A 17,721-nucleotide genomic window follows, 5' to 3' on the forward strand; every position below is an offset into this window, starting at 1 on the left:
GGGCGAGGGAGCAGGGCCCCTGAGGCCGAAGCGCCGGGGAGGCGGGCGGCCACCGAGGGTTAAGCAACAGGGACAGCAGAGCCAAAGACGCGGTTCAGCACTCCTGGGCTTTGGGAAGGTTTCCACGTGGATCTGAACGTCATGACCCAGCCATGCTGCTATCTGGGGATGAGCTGTCTCCCTGCAGCTGGGCCACCTCCCGTCTCCCAGCTCGCGGGGCGTCTTGCACCCGCGCCGTGCTGCCCTCTGAGCGCCAGGACCCCTGGGCTAGCGGTGTCTGGGGCTGTGACCCGGCTCCAGGTACTGTCTCTTACTGAATAACATGTTGCCACTTGGCCCTGGAGTTGTGTCTGGGTCTGCTTGATGTTAGGAGGAAATGGTTTTTAAATGACGTGCGCTTGTCAGATGTTTTTATTATTCTCTTGCTTTGGCTCAGGAAAGTCTGATCTACCAGCAAACTCTTCCAGGTCTCCAGCTTATTCAGCAGCTTCCCTCTCTCCTTCCCTCCCTCCAGAAAACTCCTCTGTGACTCCTTCTGCATTTGCCAGAGGGGATGAGAGCACTTCTGGAGGAGAGCTGGGGGTGGGTAGGATGAAAGGACTGAAGTGCAATTCAGGCTGTAAATGGACGCGACCTTGCTGTTCCTGCCCTCCAAGCCCTCCAGCCTGCAGGAGAGGGGAGAAGGATGGACAACCTAATCTCGCTGCCCCCCAAGACAATGGCATCGGGATAATTAGCTTTGTTTCCCAATTCTCCTTCGCAGAGGTGTGTGATTCATCCATTATTCAATGTCCAAGGCTGCAAGGACAACTGGGATCATCTCCTTTCACCCCTCCCTGCCTGTGTGCACAAGTCAGGCTGGATGGCCCATCCCAAATCTCTGCCTTCCAGCAGCAAACATCTTCCCAAGCTAGTGCTCAGCTTTTAGCCAGCCGTCCAGCTTTGTGACCGCCACCGTTAGCCTTGCTGCAGGCAAGGTGCTGCATTTTGGTGCTGGACTAGCATGGACATTGCTCCAGAGAGCGGTGAGAGCCCTGCACCCTCTGCCTGCCGCCTCTGGCTGCCTCTCCTGTGTTCATAGCTGGTTTTAATAAAACTGCTGATTTTGCAGAAAGGCATTTCAGGAGATGCTTCCTGAGCAAAGTGGGAGGGTGGCAGCATCTCATGAAGAGCAGTGACCTCTCCCTTGTCTGTCTGCTCTGGCCCAGGTGAGAGGCATGCTCGGAGCTGCAGGGCTCTGCCCATCCTGGAGGACGCGCTGGCATCTCCGACAGGCTCGCATGCTGTACCGTGACCGGCGTGGGGAGGGGACAGGATTGCTCCCCACTTACACAGCCCCCTTCTGAGCCCCTTGCCCAGAGCCTGGCTAAGCAGGGCAAACCTTTTTCTACCCATCAAAGGGATGCATGTGCTTGCACGCTTGTGTGCACACAGGCGTTTCACAGGGACACAAAGGCACCCATTTCCCTGCCAGCCTTGAGAGCAAGTCTTCTTCCCCTCCTCAATCTCAGCTTTTTTTCACAGCAAGAGCGATAAGATGCATCTAGCAATGCCACCGCCCAGGGCTTTCAGTGAAGCCCTGTGGCTGTATCCCGCCTTGCAGCAGCCCAGGCAACGTCCTGGGTCCCCATCCCCGCGCTGGGGCCCCTCTCCTCCCCTCTCTGGTCCCCGAGCACGAATCCAGGCCCCCCCAGCACCATGATGTGAGGGCAAACTGGCCGGGGCCCGGCAGGGCAAGGAGGTTTTCTCTTTCGCCAGAGCGGGACTGTTTATTTTTCTAAAAGAGGAATTTGGCTGGGAGAGGGGACGGGAGGTCAGCCGGCTCGGAGGTGCGGGCTGGGCAGGCTTGGCCACGGTGCTGGCCAGCTGCCGCGGCCCCGTGCTCGGCCCCGCGCGCTGGCAAGGCGGCTGCGCTCTGCCGGCGTGTGCGCTCCCCGGGGACGTGCGCCGGCTGTGCCGGGGCTCTGCTGAGCGCCGCGGGGAGGAAGGCTCCCCGGGGACATGCACCGACCGTGCCGGGGCTCTGCTGAGCCTGGCGGGGAGGAAGGCTCCCCAGGGACATGCACCGACCGTGCCGGGGCTCTGCTGTGTGCCACGGGGAGGAAGGCTCCCCGGGGACATGCACCAACCATGCCGGGGCTCTGCTGAGTGCCACGGGGAGGAAGGCTCCCCGGGGACATGCACCGACCATGCCGGGGCTCTGCTGAGTGCCACGGGGAGGAAGGCTCCCCGCCAGCTTTGAGCAGCCACTGCCCTTCTCGCCTCCGCGCTGCCATGCAGCGAGGCCCAGAGCTGGGCGCTGAAGGGCTGCGAATGTTTCCGAGCGGGTCCGAGTCAAAACGAGACGCAGATACGGGCGACCTTGCCTGCCGGGGGACAAAGCCCCATTGTCCGGGATTATCTCTCTGCTTTAATCGCATCAGCCCGGGCGGCGGGCTGCACGCGAGGCGGCGGGAGCGCACGCGGCGGGTCGCTCTGCCTGATGCCCAGAGCAGCTTGCGGCTCTTGCAGGCGTGTTGTGCTCGCAGGCGAGACGAGGGAGGAAGGAGCCAGCTCTAGGGCTTTGGGTCTCCCAGCCCGCTCCAGCGCTCGTGGAAACGAAAGCATCCGAGAGCTGGCGAGGGACAAGCACCGCAGGACGAGGGGCAGGCACTACAGCAGCGTGTCCGTGGCTAAGACAGGACAGAGTTCAAGTCTTGTGATTCCTGGTCTCATGACTTTGCAGCTTCTCCAGAGCAGCTCGGCCTCGTTTCTCCTGCCTCCCAAACCCTACAATGGCTGCACCTTCTCCTCCGCCTTCACTTCCGTTCCCCCCTCGCTGCTGCGAATGGTGCCCGGAGGGAGCGATGCCTCTTTGGCTGATGAACTTGAATTTCTGCAGTGGGACAGGGTGAAGCCCACAGCTTTGGATATAAGGAACGGCTGCATCCAGCCTCTCTTGGGGACAGTCCCACCTTCCTTTAGGGAGGCATAATTTCATCAGCCATCTCTGCCACTCCTCCCCACCTTTCAGAGTCTTGCTAAGGTGCTTGAGCTGCACCAAACCTTGCTGATTTATAACTGTTTCCCATGCTCCAAACCTGTCTCTTGTTTAAGGATGCTACTAAACCAAAGATGCCTTTGCTAATACTCAAAATACATTTTGTGGGCTCAGTCTTGAATATTTTTGGGTGCCAAGGCAGAAGCTCACTTTGACGTCGCTTGGCATGTCCCGCCATGCATCTGAGTCCCCTTCCCTCAACTCTTGCTCTCAGCACTTGTGCTCCCAGCAGAGTATCTCTGCATGCGTGGCAAACGCTGCTGGCATGAGTAGCATATGATGCTGACCATCCTGAAGCACTGGCCCATGTGGGACGGGTCCGTTTGCAGCTCTGCAGAAACAAGGGGAGATCTGAACGGATGGCGATCAATGCCAAGGTGGCCCTCTTGGTTCACCGCCCACCACCCGAGCATCTCTAGATTGCATTTTTTGCCTCTTCCCAAAACCACTCATGCCATTTGGAGAACCAGTAGGGCCTGCCAGCACCCCAAAGCACAGGAGCTGGGAGCCAGCCTGTGTAGGAGGCGAATCAGGAGGGAGCAGGTGCTGCACGCTGGGGAGGGAGAGCGTGGCCGCGGCTGCAGCGACAGCAGCCTTGGACCACTGGTCACCGGGGAGGGGATGTGCTCTTTACTGGAAATCGGGGTGCACGGCCCCCTCTCGGCAAACAAGCCCAAATTCCTGCTGCCCCACACGGCTGTGGTTCCTGGGGCAACTCCTGTGTCCATCAGCCTGTGCGGTCCTGTTCCCTTGCCTGAGCCTCCCCGCTCCGGCGGCGCTGGGCAGGGGTGCTGAGCACGGCCTCAGCTTGCCGGGGCAGGCCGGCTCGCGGGGCTTGCGTCAGCAGAGCCGCGGCAAAGGCAGAGCGGAGAAGCGAAGCCAGGCTTCTCGCACAGACACCGATCCCTTTCCCTTCCTCTTGCTCTCTATTTCGAGCTCTCCCGCTCTCCCCTTGTCCTCTAGGCACAGCCCCAGCCGGGCTGCGATTCCCGGCTCTCCCACAATGCTCGCTGGCCTCGGGGTCCTGCCAAGCAGGCGAAGGACATCTGGTGCAAATTAGCGGCAAGTAAAATATACTTTATTTCTTCTTTGTCTAAATGCATCTGAGTCATTAAGTGAGCTCATGGGTGCCCATGTGCAAGAAGAAAGCCCTGGATGGATCCCGTGATTGATGTTGCTCACAGCCAGGGATGGAGGGCTTCTCCCAGCCCAGGGCACCGTCCCCCACTTCCGAAGGCAAAGAGCTCCCCGAACAACGGCTGACGACCCCTGAAACTCAAGTCTTGCTTGTCTGGCAGGGAAACACTTCGGCTGGTCCTGTTTCCCTCTGCCACCCTCCCCCCTGCTTCTACGACTGCTTCTTTCCCACCCTTTAATCTAAATAAATCTCAGTGTTTCCTTTTTTTTTCCTTGGCTGGAACTGTCCGGAGTTGCAACATCTCTCCTCTGGGGTCCCTCGGCTCCCATGACACCGCCTTTACTCACAGGCCAGATTGTCATCACAGGGCCCTTTTTCTTTTTCCCAGCACATGGCTGGAATTAGGCAGCGCGCACACACGGGGAGCCTGTCCCTGGCCCATGAACAGCTGATGACAAAACGCAGAGGTAGGAAATCTGAAACCGGGCTGAGGAGCGGAGGGGCTGGGAGCCTCCGGGGTCCGACGGGGCATCCCTGCCCAAGACGTGCAGCCCCAGAAGTGCTTTCCCTGGCTTCTCACTGAGCACGCGGGGCCCCCATCCTCCTCGCGCTGCTGCCTGCCAGGGTGAAGGGGGCCCTGGCGCTTCACCCCCACGCTGGGGAGACCAAGGGAGACTTGGAGCCCACGTGCACTGTGCCTGGGCTTGTTTTTTTTTCTTTTTAACTCACTCACAGGTGAGATTTTGCAAACTCTGCTCCTCACCCCACTCGCAGACAACATCACAGACGCTGGCCCAAGTCCTCCGAGAGGTTTTGCCAGAGCTCCTTGAGCTGCTGGCTGTGAATAAGCACTTGAAACCACAACCACATGTCCCTGGTGCGGCCCAGGCTCCGTGGGCGATGGTCCAAGCAGGGGCAGCTGCTGTCCCCTGGGCAGCCCGCGCTCAGGCCGGCTGCGCCCGCAGCCCGGGGGACCTTCCCGGCCTGGCCCTGCCACGGGCTTGGGGCAGACTGAGGAGAGCAGGGGCTGCCCCGAGCGCAGCCTGTGCCCCGACCCCGGTCCCCGCTGCACCTGCAAGAGGTGCATCCGAGTCCCGCTCTGGCCCTGGTCCCCACTGCCCACGCTGAGCTCCTCCTGGAGACGCTCGGGCACGCAGGTGCCGGCACAGCATCACCGTTTCCCACAGCCAGAGGAACGGCTGCAGCCTCTCCATCCTCCCCGGCTGCTCCCGGCATCCGCAAGGACGTGGGGAGAGGGGCAGCTGTGGCCGGTGCTATTGCAGGGACGATGCTCTGCAGGAGCCAGCAAGACATGAGTTAGCAAAGCCAGCATCCTCCTGCCAAGCCGTGCATGCTCCCAAGCTCTGTCACGGGCTTCGACAGCATCTGACAGCCGAAAATGAGGGCTGTGACTCCAAAGCAGAGGGGGAGGCTGCCGGGAAGGATGACGAGCCATGCCAAGCTCCAGCTGTGTGATTCCACAGCGCCGGGGTCAGCTATTTCAGGTGCGGGTCAGTGCCTGGGCGCCGCGGGGTGGCCATCCCCACGCAGCCCCGTTTCGGCTGCAGCTGCCTCTCCCAACGTGCGAGGCCACGCGTGCAATCCAGCACACGACCCGCCGTGCGAACGCGGGGCCCGCGGGCCTGCCCGGGAGCGTGCGCGCTGCCACGTGCCCCTGCAAGGACCGTGCACGGGGAGCCATGGGACCAAGTTGAGCACTGCTCTCTCACCCCTAATTCCTCCCACGTTGCCCCTCCATTTAAGCCCATGGGAGACAGAGGAAACGAGTGACCTATTCAGTGCAAGTTCAAAATAAAACGAAACATCTGTTTGGAGAGGTGCCAGTGTTATAAATAAATCCCCCAGCCCCGAGTGCCGGTATTCACTGCCCTGCCGGCCGCGCATGCTCCCCCGCTTCCGCTTCCAGGAGAAAGGCCAGGCCCCGGGGCCGGCGCTCGCTCCCGGGAGCTCGCCAGCTTGGCCCGGGCTGTGGGAAAAACCCCGGGTGAGGGCCAAGGGGGGCCGGGAAAGGAGGGCTGGGGGTGTTGGGAGGAGCAGCCTCGCCGCTCCGCTCTGCACGCGGGGGACTTGCACGGGGGTGCCGGGGCTGGCCGTGTCCTGGGGGAGCATCCAGCCTGCCCAACCCGCTCGCCGTGCCTGAGCGTGCCGGATCGCCACGCGGGGAAGGCTGAGCTGCTTCCCTGCCGCAGGCAGAGCCAGCGCTGGCGGCAGCGGGGAGGGAGCGGGCACGAGGGCCGGTGCCATCCCAGCTACTGCGCCGGTGCCCCGGCAGCTGCAGAGGTTTCCTTGCTCTCGGCTCATGCCGCGGCTGCCAGAGAGCCACGATGGGTCTTCCCTTATTAATTAAAGGGAATGCTTTAATAAGGGAGACGCCAGAAGGAAAGCAGACCCCAACACACCGGAGTCCCGTCTCCCGCTCCCCATTGCTGCTGCTGCGGTGGGGCACGGGCCGCAGAGGGGTGCGAAGGGCCTGGCTGGCTCTAATTAACCACTAATCATCCGCTGCGAGGGATGGCGAGAGAGACAGGAGCAGAACGGAGCCATCTCCCGCTCCTCCCTCCCTGCGTTCCAGCGTCGGCCCCGGGAAGGACACAGGAGCTTTGCAAAGCCGCGGGAGCAGGCAGCGTTTTGGGGCCTCCCGTGCCAAAGCCCGCATCCCGGCGCGGGCGGCTGGCAGGCCCCGTCCCGGCGAACGGCAGCAATCTGGTCCTAATTGGAAAACTTCCGTGAGACGCGGGCCCGAGAAGCGCTGCCAGGGAGGAGGGAAATAATCTGCGTGGATGCATTTGGGCTCCTTTCCTCGGCTGCCTGCAAGGGACCCGAGCTTAATTGCTTTGTTATGGGGTTTTTTGCTCTCGTGGCCAGGATTAGCTGCAGAGCAGAGCCGCGGTCGGGGAGGAGCGGGTCAGGGAGCCCTGCGCCCGGCCGCGGGAGCCGGGGCTCGGCCTGGGCACCGCGGCGCTGGTGGGAAAGGGCAGTAAATCGGCGGGGAGGTAGGGAGGGAAGTTGGTTTTGGAGATTTGGTGCCACTTTTCCAAAACAGCCTGGTAATTGGATAAGGAGCCAGGGACGGAGGCTGGGACTTGGGACACAGCGCCGGCTCCTCGTGGCTCTGCCTCCGCGGCAGCCTTGGGCAAATCGCTTTGCCCCCTGTCCTGGCCTGCTGCAGCATGCCGGTGACCCAGGGGCTCAGGCCGGGCACAAATAAAGGATGCCCCAAAGATTTTTGCCTTTCAGATGTATTTTGGCGGTAAATCTTTTTGGGCAAGGTCCCAGGCTTTGCACGAGGAGTCGGACCAGTCGCTCTCTGCATCGGACCACGCACTCCCAGCAGGCTCCCAGGCTGCAGAGAGAAACTTGGCAGCCGGGCGAGGGGAGGGCGGAGCGGATGGGACCTTCTCGAGGTGCTGGGGGCGCTCAGCCCCGAGGGGAGCGGGGCTTTCTGTTCTGCAGCCATTTGCTAGGCAAATACTGAAACCGAGGTGACTTCCAGTTTGCAAGTGGAGAATGCGCTTTCAGAGAGCGGAGCTTGAAACGGTTTATTTTCTCCTGGCCCCAGTTCAGACAAACCCACAAGCAAACATATTTTTTTGTATAAATAAGACAGTGTGTCTCGCCAGTTAAAGCAATTCAAACATGAATGTAGCAATTTAATTGGTGCCAATTACTGCGTCTCGGTAGCATTAAGATTTCAGTCACAGCCTCTTTTGCGTGGTAGACGGGCCAGAAAGGGGAAGGCAGAGCGCCCGGCGCGCAGGGCCGAGCAGGATGGGGCCCCGCGCGGAGGGGCAGGCTTTCGCGTCACCCGATGCTGGGGGACGTGCTGGAGCTGGGGGAGCTCCCAGTGGCCCCGTCTCAGCCCCGCCAGGGGCGAAGCTGCCCAAAAGCCTGGGCTCAGGGATGGGAGACCTTTCCTTAGCAGGGAGCCAATGCCTCCCACTCCGTCTGTCTCCCAGCACGCTCCGGCTGGAGTCCGGGTTTGCCGCCGGGGCTCTGACACCCGGTGCAAAGCCCTGGTTGCACCCGGCGCTCTCCAACCCTGCCCCGTTTCTGCTCACGCACCCAAAAGCCTCCTGCCCCTCTCTGCGCCCTGCGAGCCCCTTCGCTCCCTGGTTGGGGAGAGCATGGGACGGTGCTGGAGGAGCCCGATGGGCACGGCCCCGGCAGCATGCCGGCATGCCCGCAAGCACGGGAGCCGATGAGCCCACCAATGCTTGCAGAAGGCCGTACACCATTTACACTGCGCAAATTCCAGCTTTTGGGCAACAACCTTTCCACGGGAGCTTTCCCAGGCTCCCTTCCTGCACAGGCTTTTCATATCGCCATTACTTTTCACCTTAGGGCCTCCAGGTCAGCGGTAGCACAGAGGGGAGCAGAAGGTGTGCAGAAACGCGGGCTGGGTCGTGCAGCAGCCTGCATCCCAGGCGTCCATCCCGGGCCATGTCAGCACCCCTCTGAGCCCTGTGCCCGGCCTCCCTCTGCAGCAGGACGCCTGCAGGGCTTGCGGTGAAAGCCCAGGGGCTTGGGGAAACCAAGGGACAGGGTGAGATGGCCGGCACATCGCGGTATCCCCTGCCTCCCGCTGCACGTCTGGATCTGCATCCCGCGCGGCTCCCGGAAACCACCGTGCTTCCAGAAAGAGGCGTCCCCGCTGGGAACGGAGGAGGGCAGAGGTGCGCTGGGCTCTGGGAGCCTAATTAGGCAAGCAGGGAGAGGAGGAGGGGAAATAACCACCCCTAAAACAAGCCTCGTTATGTCCAATTTGCCTGGCAGAGCGGAAGGAGCCTTCTGGAGCCGCTCCAGCCCCTCAGGAAACAATACCCAGTTTATATGCTCCCCTCGCAGATCCTCGCCGGGGGATTGCTTTCCCTCGGTTTAAGCACAAACAAACTCCCCGAAGCGTCCAGCCCTGGATCCTCCCTCGTGGAGACAGGATGCTTCCTGCCAGCCTGGACCACGCTGTCCTGCACCTCCCTCCTCTCCGGGCCCCGGGGCCAGCGTGGCTGCCTCGCTCTGCAGCCGGGCCGGCGATGGGCATCGGGGCATCGGACCTCCAGGGTCAGACGAGACCTCAGGAGACCTCCCAGGCCCAGCGTGGGCCAGGACACAGCCTGCATGGACACCCCTGACGCTGCCAGTCCAACCGGTCTGTCTCGAGGGTGACCCTACGGCCGGCCAACGCAGTCTCCTCTTGCGCGGCACCGGCCAGGAGGAGTTTCCTAACCTCAGTTTTACTCTGTTGCCTGTTAGGACAATTTCTTCTTGCCCTGGCAGTGCTGGAGAATGACTCCACGCTCTTTTCTGCGTAACAATACTGTTTTGAATGTATTAAACATCCTGTCACAGACCCACGAACAACGAGGCTGGAGGGGAGACCGTCACATCACTGTCGTGCTGCGGGGCCGCATCCTTCCCAGCCAGGTGCTGCCTACCTGGTCTGGGAAACCTGCGGTGCTGACGGCACCTGGCCTCACTGGGCAACCTGTCTTCAAACCTAGAGAAGTTTTCCCTAAAAGCTAACTTTTTTCTTTGCAGCGACCTTTCACATACTCGAGCACTGCGTGCCGCCTCTGCCCAGCGTTCAGCGACTCAACAGCCCCATCGACCCTTCTTTCAGCCCTCTTGCAACCTTTTCTGGCCTTCCGATCGTGGTGCTTTCCCCAGACCTTCCTGATTTCTGTGCACCTCTGCTGAAGCGTGGAGCTCCAGCCCAGACTCAGCGGCCGGACCCGCGTTGCTCGGCGGAGGGGACCCGGCCCCTGCATGCCGGCGTGGGACGGGCCAGTGCACGCCGCCTCCAGCCGTGCTCCTCTCGGCACAGCCCACAGGAAGGGCTGCTGGTTTCCCTGCACTGCACAGCGCAATCTGGTTTGTGTCCGCTGCAGCCCCCGGATCCTTTCCCACACTACACGCTGCCGAGACAGTTAGCTCCCTAGATCATGTACAGCCATTTAATGCTTCCTTCCAAAACGCAGCATGTTGTCCCGACTCATTTTTGCCTTGTTGACGCCAGGCTCCTCCCTGAGCCCGCTGGGATCATTCTGAGCTCTCATCTGCCAAAGTCCTGGCTGCCCACCAGAGCCTGGCAGCAGCTCGGTATTTAGTACATGCACTCTGCCATCGTCCAGTCTGCTAATGCAAAGGTTGCGCAGAACCAAGCCCAGGCCAGAGCCCTGCAGGACCCTACAAGAAATGCCCAAAGCGTTTGACGACAAGCCTTTGCTAAGTACACCGACTGCGGTATTACAGCAGGTTGTGCCTCTCCCGTGCTGGTGTTTAGACCGTGCTTCCCTTACAGACTCCTGGCACCCAGCTTAGGGCTGTGTGGGGCTGTGGGAGGCGAGTCAAGGACAGGTACTGAGGCGGCTACGGCCTTCAGCTCCATCCTTCTGAGATGGAGGAAGGGACATTTGGTTTTAGGGAAAGAAAAAACCCTTTCAGTGCTGCAAATGGCTTGCTGTGACTTCTCCCAAGCACCAACCCCTCTTGATGCATCGACCAACTCAGAGGTGCTTCCTGGCCCTGGGGACGCTGTCCCGGGACAGGGACGGCAGCATGGGCCGCCAGCCAGCCGTGCTGGGACAGCGGCAACATCAAGGAGCGACTTTGAGCCTCCCATCAGACACATGCCCAGGGCAGGCTGCCAGCCCAGAGGCGGCTACCTGGCTGCTCCACCGCCGAATCAGCCCGGCGTGTGCCTCCTGCCGGGCAGAGCCTTATCTCTGCTGCCGGCTCAGGCTGCCGAAAGGAAACGTGCCACTTCCCCGGGACCATGGGATGCACAAACGCTTTCTCCCGGCCGTGTGTCGGAGGGAGCGGATGGCCTGGGGAGCACTGAGGCTCAACTTTGCTAGCCCTCGTCATTGAGGGAAGAACATCCAGAAGCTTAGAGCCTGCCAAGACCCTGCAGATGGGGTTTGTATGCCGAACCCTGCCACCGGCCTTCCAGCAGCTGCTGCGTTCGCTGTTTGCCAGATGCTTTAGCAGAAGCCCCAGCTACTCTGGGACAACGATGGGGCAGCACAACATCCCCTGGCACCCCGAACCCTGCTTTGAAAACCTCCCTGCTGCCGGGTGACCCCACACATGCTGCTTCCTGCAGTGGCCCCGAAAAGCCCCAGTGTGAGTGCTGGGGTTGCAGACATCCATCTCCAGGGCCGGCCTGGCCCATGGGGAGAGAAATCCAGCCAAGGGCCGGTGACAGAAATGGCACATCCCTGGGAGCATTTAGGGACAACCGTGGCTGCGTTGGATGGTTAAAGCTCCAGCAATCCTGCAGCGCCTGGAAAGCGCTCAGCACCCATGGAAACCACGGGGGGGGAAACACGAGTCAAAGCACTGCCCCGAGCAGCTCCTAACTCAGCGAGAGCCCGCTGGCCTCGGAGCCGCACGATGGGCAGCGGGGAGGCAGGTGAGGGGGTCCCTCTCGCCAGCAGGCGTCTCGTGTCCCACGGTGCCCCTGCCCCGGCGTCACCGCGGGCCGGCTCACCTTGCAGCCCCTCTGCCCGGATAAGCACGCTCACGCCTCCGAGAGACGCCTCGCTGCGATGGGCACCGGCCCCTTCCCATGCGCATCCCAGCTCTCCAATAGCTGTAGAGCCGGGGGACGAAACCTGGTGACCCCCTGCCGACGGAGCACACTGGGATGGGGCGCAGGGGGCTGCGGCTGGCGGGACCGCGAGCCCCTGCGCTGCACAGGAGGAGCCGAAATCCCCCCAGGGCTCGGCTGCCTCTGCAGCGGGGGGTCCCCATGCTCCTGCCCTATGAGCACGGCGTCCCCGTGGGTGCCCTGCTCTCTGTGCCCCATCGTCCCAGGCCAGGAGCAGCTCATGGCAGCCCGGCGCGAGCTGACGGGACGGCTTTTCCCACGGGACGGCTTTTCCCGCGGGATGCTGCGGAGCTCGGCCGCTCTCTGCCAAACGCAAACTCCCTTCCCAGCGGCCGGGGCACCAGCCCCTCGCGGGGGAGCCGACCCCCCCGGAGGGGAGCCGGGCTGGCTCGGGGAGAGGGCGCTGGGGCACCGGGGGCCCGCACCGCCTTCCGCGCTCCGGGTGTCCCTGCGTGACAGCCGGGGCCGAGCGGCGGGGCGAGCGGCACGGCGCCGCGGAGGGCTTACCTTGCGCGGGGGCCGCAGCGCCGGTGCCCCGCGTCCCGGGGCGCTGGCCTCCGCGAATGCCTTGCTCTCCTCCTCCACTCTGCTTATCGGCTGCCTTCCCCAGCTGGCAAGGCTTTTCCACTTGAAGGAGAAAGAGAGGGAAGGGAAGAAGTAAAAGGGGGAGGAAGGGAATTAAAAAAAAAAAAAAAAAAAGAAAAAGGCAAGGACAGGCTGTGCCAGGGCTGGGCTGCAGCCAAGGGCTCCGTTTGCTCCCTAGCGCATCCCGCAACGCCCCGGGCAGCCCCAGCCCGCCTGGCAGGGGGTCCGGCCGCCCGAGGCCCCGGCGTGGAGGACGGCCGCAGGCGGAGGGGTGTGCACGCGTGTGCGTGTGCGTGTGCGTGTGCGTGTGCGTGTGCGTGGATAAATAAAAGAGACCTCGGGAGGAGGAGAAGGGGGGAGGCTCCCGCTCCAATGAGGAGCTGACTCCGGCCGACTTCCTCCTCTGCCTGCTTTCTCCCTCCACCCTCTGCCGGGACCGCTGGAAGAGCAAAACTTTCGATTAGAGCCCGACAGACAAGCCCGATGAGGTGAAAAAAGGAAAAAAAAGGAAAGAAAAAGGGGGAGAAGCCAAAGCGGCTGCAAAGAGAGGGGGGTTTTGCCGCAGGCGGCCGATGGGGGGGAGCGGCAAGGGCCCAGCTAACGGGAAACAAAAGGAGCCCGAACAGCCCGGCTGTCGCCTCCTTAAAGCGGAGGGAAGGGAGCTGCCCTCTCCCTGCGTCTGCTTTCAATTCTAGCCTTTTTCCCTGTTTTCTTTTTCTCTTTTTTTTTTCTCAAGCCCCCCCTCCCTTTTCTTTTTTTTTTCTCCCTCCTTTCTCAGGATATGAGGGGATGTTTAGAAAATCCGCTGCCCACGCCAGCAGCTGACTCATGTTTTTATTAAAGAAGGCCTGTGCCGAGCTGACTCCGCGCAGTCCCTTCGGATGCCTCCCCGGCCGTGCTGGGACGATGACTCCGGCCACGGAGGCCAGCGCTCGGGGACCGCCAACGCGCACGCGGCCGCGCGCTTTAACCCTCCCGGGGTGCTCGAGGGCGCACGGAGGAGTGAGCCGAATTGCCCGCAGGACCTGCCTCTCTTTTTCCACTATTTGCAGAGAGACCCGCGGTGCTCCCGTTCCCGCCCCGGCCGCACGAGGCATGTGCGCTCCGGGCAGGCGATGCCTGAGCGCCCGTAAGGGCTTGGAAGCAGGTTAATGAAGGTGCTTTAAGTGTCCCCCACCCTTTGAGTTTGAACAAATTTTGTGGGAATCTCTGAACAGACAAAACGTTGTTGTTGGCCCACGAGGAGAACTGTGCAGTTTGCTTTGCCAATGAAACAAGATGCAGACACTCTTCGGACGGACGCTGTCTTTTGAACAGTCAATTCTTGCCTCAGTTTCTTTCCTGGGGTTGTGCCTTAATCTGACTCCAAAAAAGAAAAAACAAGGAAATGCAATGTTTCCTTAAGGAGAAGGCTCCCCTGAGAAGCTACGCTTCTCCGTTTCTTTCTCCCTTTTCCAAGAAAACCCCCAAACCTTTCCCATAAAGACCACGTTGCTGAAAGCTGGGGGCCGGTTTGTTTGCCAGGCAGCATCTTCCCCTCCGGCTCTGCTAGGTCGAAGCGTGCACAGTGGAGACAGCTAATGATTCACTGTGCGAGTCAAAGAGATTGCGACTTATCTCCAGTTATCTCAGCGTTTTCTATTCACTGATGAAAAACCAAAGCGGGAGCGTCTTACTCCGGGCTCTCATCCGGCGGCGGCAAAGGGAAGCGAGGGCTCGGGCTGCGGGAACCCCCGGGTGATTAGCATACAATGCGCTTCGCATGGGGCTTGCGCGGTGCAAAATGCGCTGGCCCTGTGCCTGGGCGAGGTGTGCGGACCGGGCAGGTAAAGCCGCAGCCCGGGCGGGAGATACGGGCTCGGCTGAGCCCAGAGCGCAGAGGGATGATGGGGAAAAGGGAGGATGCTGGAGCAAGGTCCCTAAGGATGGGGAGGGGATGCGCTGGGCTCCGCGGGGAGGTGGCGTGAAGCTGGATGAAGCGGTGGTGTCGAAACCCTGCTGATCCCCTGCGCCGGTCTGGCCGGGGTCCCTGGCTGCAGCTGCGTGGAGGCCCCGTGAGCGGGGCCACGTGGCGAGGGGGCCCGGGCGGCCCCTCACGGTGTGGGACCATCTGCCGTGCAGAGCCGGAGCCCGCGAGCGTGAGACTGGGCTCACGTGGGGCGCAGGCGAGAGAGGGAACGTGCTGTGCGCATGGCTGTTCCCGGCACTTTTCCCAAGGGACGGAGACACGTCCGATGGATCCCTGCACGGGGGCATGTGGGTGGGAATAGTTCTGCAGAGCAGTGCCCTGCAGCATCCCCGCTCCGGGATGGTGGGACATCGCTGCTCCCAACCCAGCAAAGGAGAAACCCAGCAGCGCCATCCTCCCAGCACTGTCCCCTTGCACCAGGGATGGGTCCCTTGGCCTTGGGGCTCTCCCAGTGCCCGGCGCTGCAGCCCTCGGACGCCAGCATCCCTGCTGAGCGGAGCTGGCCACTTTTGGGGCTGGCAGGCAACGGGACAGCCAACAGTGGCAAGGGGGCTGCGGTGCTCCCATTTCAGCTGCAAGCTGCTTCCCAGACCCTGGAAGCAGCTCCTGAGAGAGGATCGATGGGAGCTCGTGGCCACGCAGCCTGGCAGGGAGCAGGGAGAGGAAAAGTGAGCTCCAACCATGCCTGAGGGCATGAGCCCCAGCTCTGCCGTCTTCCCCCTTCTCCTCCGTGCAGACGGGTGACCCCAGCGCTCATCCCCAGGCTGGGAGCAAGGACAACCTGGGCGAGCAAAACCCTTTCCCGAGATAAGTTTTGTGGCTCATGGGCCGTTGTTTTGGGATGCTGGGAGAGCCTGCAGCATCCCGGGAAGCAGGCGGCTGCTGCGAGCGTGCGGGGCCGAGCGTTTTGTTTAGGAACAGAGTGCGCTGGGGTTAAAGCAGCTCCTGGGAAAGGGCAGCTCGGAGGAAGCGCTAGCACCGCAGGGACGCTGCGTGCAGGCGCGTGGGCGGAGGCGAGCAGCTCACCTACCTCTGCCTCACCCCCCCCTTCTTTGCTCACCTCTATTTTTGGCTCCCGCAGCCTCGTTGGTGGCGCTTGCAGGACTTAGCGATTCCCTGGGGCTGGGACAGCTGCAGTGTGGGCTGCCAGAGCCCCTCTCAGCTGAGGTTTCCAGCCTCGGGCAAGCCCAAATAAGTGGCACAAGTGTTAACGGGGGCTTGGGGCAGCGCAGCGCGGCTATTTGGGTGCATGAAGCTTCCCCTGAGATAGGGACACTCTGGGGTATTTGGATTGCGCCGGCGACACCGGGATCAAAACTGCATCCCAACCTCCTGCCCCCATCCCAGATGGATCTGGGACCCTGAGAAAAGCTTGGGCCTGAGGCGGAGAAGAGCCGTTCTCCACCCAGCGCCCCAGGGAGGAGGACTCAATGCAACGGTGAGAAAGGACGTGCTGGCGTCAGTGACGGGGCCCCGTGTGCCAGCAGGTGAGAGGCAGGTGAGAAAGTCGAGGCAGAGCTCAGCCTCCTGCTCCTCTGCAGGCGGTGACGGGGCCAGATTCCCCTGGGGTTGCAATTCCTCCGAGCCTCTCTTGGCAGAAAGTCGGCCCAGGAATTTGCGCGTCGCTCTGATGTGGCGTTGAACCTCAAACCACAAGAGAGAGGTGACGGGTGCTGGGGAGCACAGAATAACATCTGGGCAAGCCATCGATCGTGATAGCTGCCAGCACTTGCTCCCAGCTGGACTGAGCTCTCGGGAGAGCGGCACAGATATTTCCTCCAGCCTTTTCCAAAGCCCTCCTCCGGAGGAACTGCTACCCCATGCAGGGCCCCGCTGCCCGGGGACTCTGCCGGGATGGCAGTGGGTGTCCGCAGTGCCTGGCGTGCCGGGAGGAAGGGCCAGGGACAGAAAGTGCTGGGCCCCTTCCAGGGAGATGAGCCGGCAAAGTCGAAGTGCTGGGGAGCTCCCCCGGCTCATGCATCCTACAGTGCTGGATGAAGGGCCGTTCCCGGGCTCTCCGGGCAGTGTCGGGGCTGGAGCGCCATGCCGTGGGGCTGGAGCACGGAGCCGCGCGGCTGCACACCCCGGTGCTGCGTCCGCTGCGAGCGATGGCCCGTCCCGGAGGAGCCAGGCGCTCGGAGGCGGCCGCGTCAGCCAGCAGCAGGGATGACGCTAGCCCAGCGCCTTTTCCCCGGCAAGGGGCCTTTCCGCCCCCGTCCCACGCACTCTTCCTAACCCCCGCGACGGACCTTGGTATTAAATGTGCTCGCGGAGCCCCGGGAGGCGGCGCAGGCTCCTGGGTGAATACTAATAGCGGTGCCGTCCGGTCGCCCCAGACTTTCCCACACATCTGCAGCCACTTAATGTGGGAAGCGTTAACCCTCTGCGTGCGCGGCGCCTGCAGGGCCTGAAACGCCGCGGCGGAGGGAGCCCTGCGGGCAGCTTGGGGTGCTCCCCGCCGGCGCGCGGGGCAGCGCTCGCCCCGGCCTCGGCTCCCGGCAGCCTCGGGGACCCCGCGGCTCCCCGCGCGGGCTCGCTCTCCCCGCCGAGGCGTTGGCAGTGCTCAGCACCCACGCGGCGGCATGGCAAGCGCCCAGCGCTGTGCTGGTGCAGAGGGAATTGCACCCGCTAGACCGGCCGGAGCGGGGGCCCAGCATCCGCCGTGCGGCAATGAGACGTGCCAGCGTGCGTCACCGCCCCCAGCGCCCGCTCGCAGCTGGTCCCCAGATTTGTGGCTCTTGCGTTTTGCTGGGAAGGCCGTTTCCGACCTCTCGGAGCTGGAGTTGGGGGAAGAGAAAGCAGGTCCCCCAGCCCGGGGCTCAGCTGGAGAAACCGGGCCACTGCTCCAGGCCACCAGCATGTGCTCGGTTCTCTGAAGACCTCCCGGATTTTCCCTCGAGGAAGCCAACATTCCTACTTAGCTCCAGGGCCGTGAGTGAGGGCGATGGGCAGGATGGTGATAGGCGCCAGCCCTGGCTGCGGGACTGCTCTCGGCGGCACGCGGCTGGGGAGCTGCCGGGGCAGGGGGATCGGGGAGAGGGGGCAGCGCGGGAGAGCCGGCTGCCGGCACGAGCAAGGGGCACCGCTTTTTGGGGGGAAGACAGCTTTTGAACACATTCGTGGTGACCCAGTGGGCGTGCAGGTGGAGCTGCTCTGTGATAGGTGACCAGCTGGGATGGGACACAGCCCCGTGCCGCCCAGCAGGGACGCCTCGGGCGGGCAGGGCTGGTGCTTTCAGGACTGGGACCGCATCAGTTTATCCCTTTTCCTGGCTTTTAATCAAACTCTGTCTCAAAGCCGAGGGAGGTTTCTCAGCCCCTGACGGCTCCTCCCGGCTCAGCCCCGTGGTGGTCAGACAT

This window comes from Apteryx mantelli, chromosome 14 (assembly GCF_036417845.1).
Source record: "Apteryx mantelli isolate bAptMan1 chromosome 14, bAptMan1.hap1, whole genome shotgun sequence".
NCBI classification, from domain to species: domain Eukaryota; kingdom Metazoa; phylum Chordata; class Aves; order Apterygiformes; family Apterygidae; genus Apteryx; species Apteryx mantelli.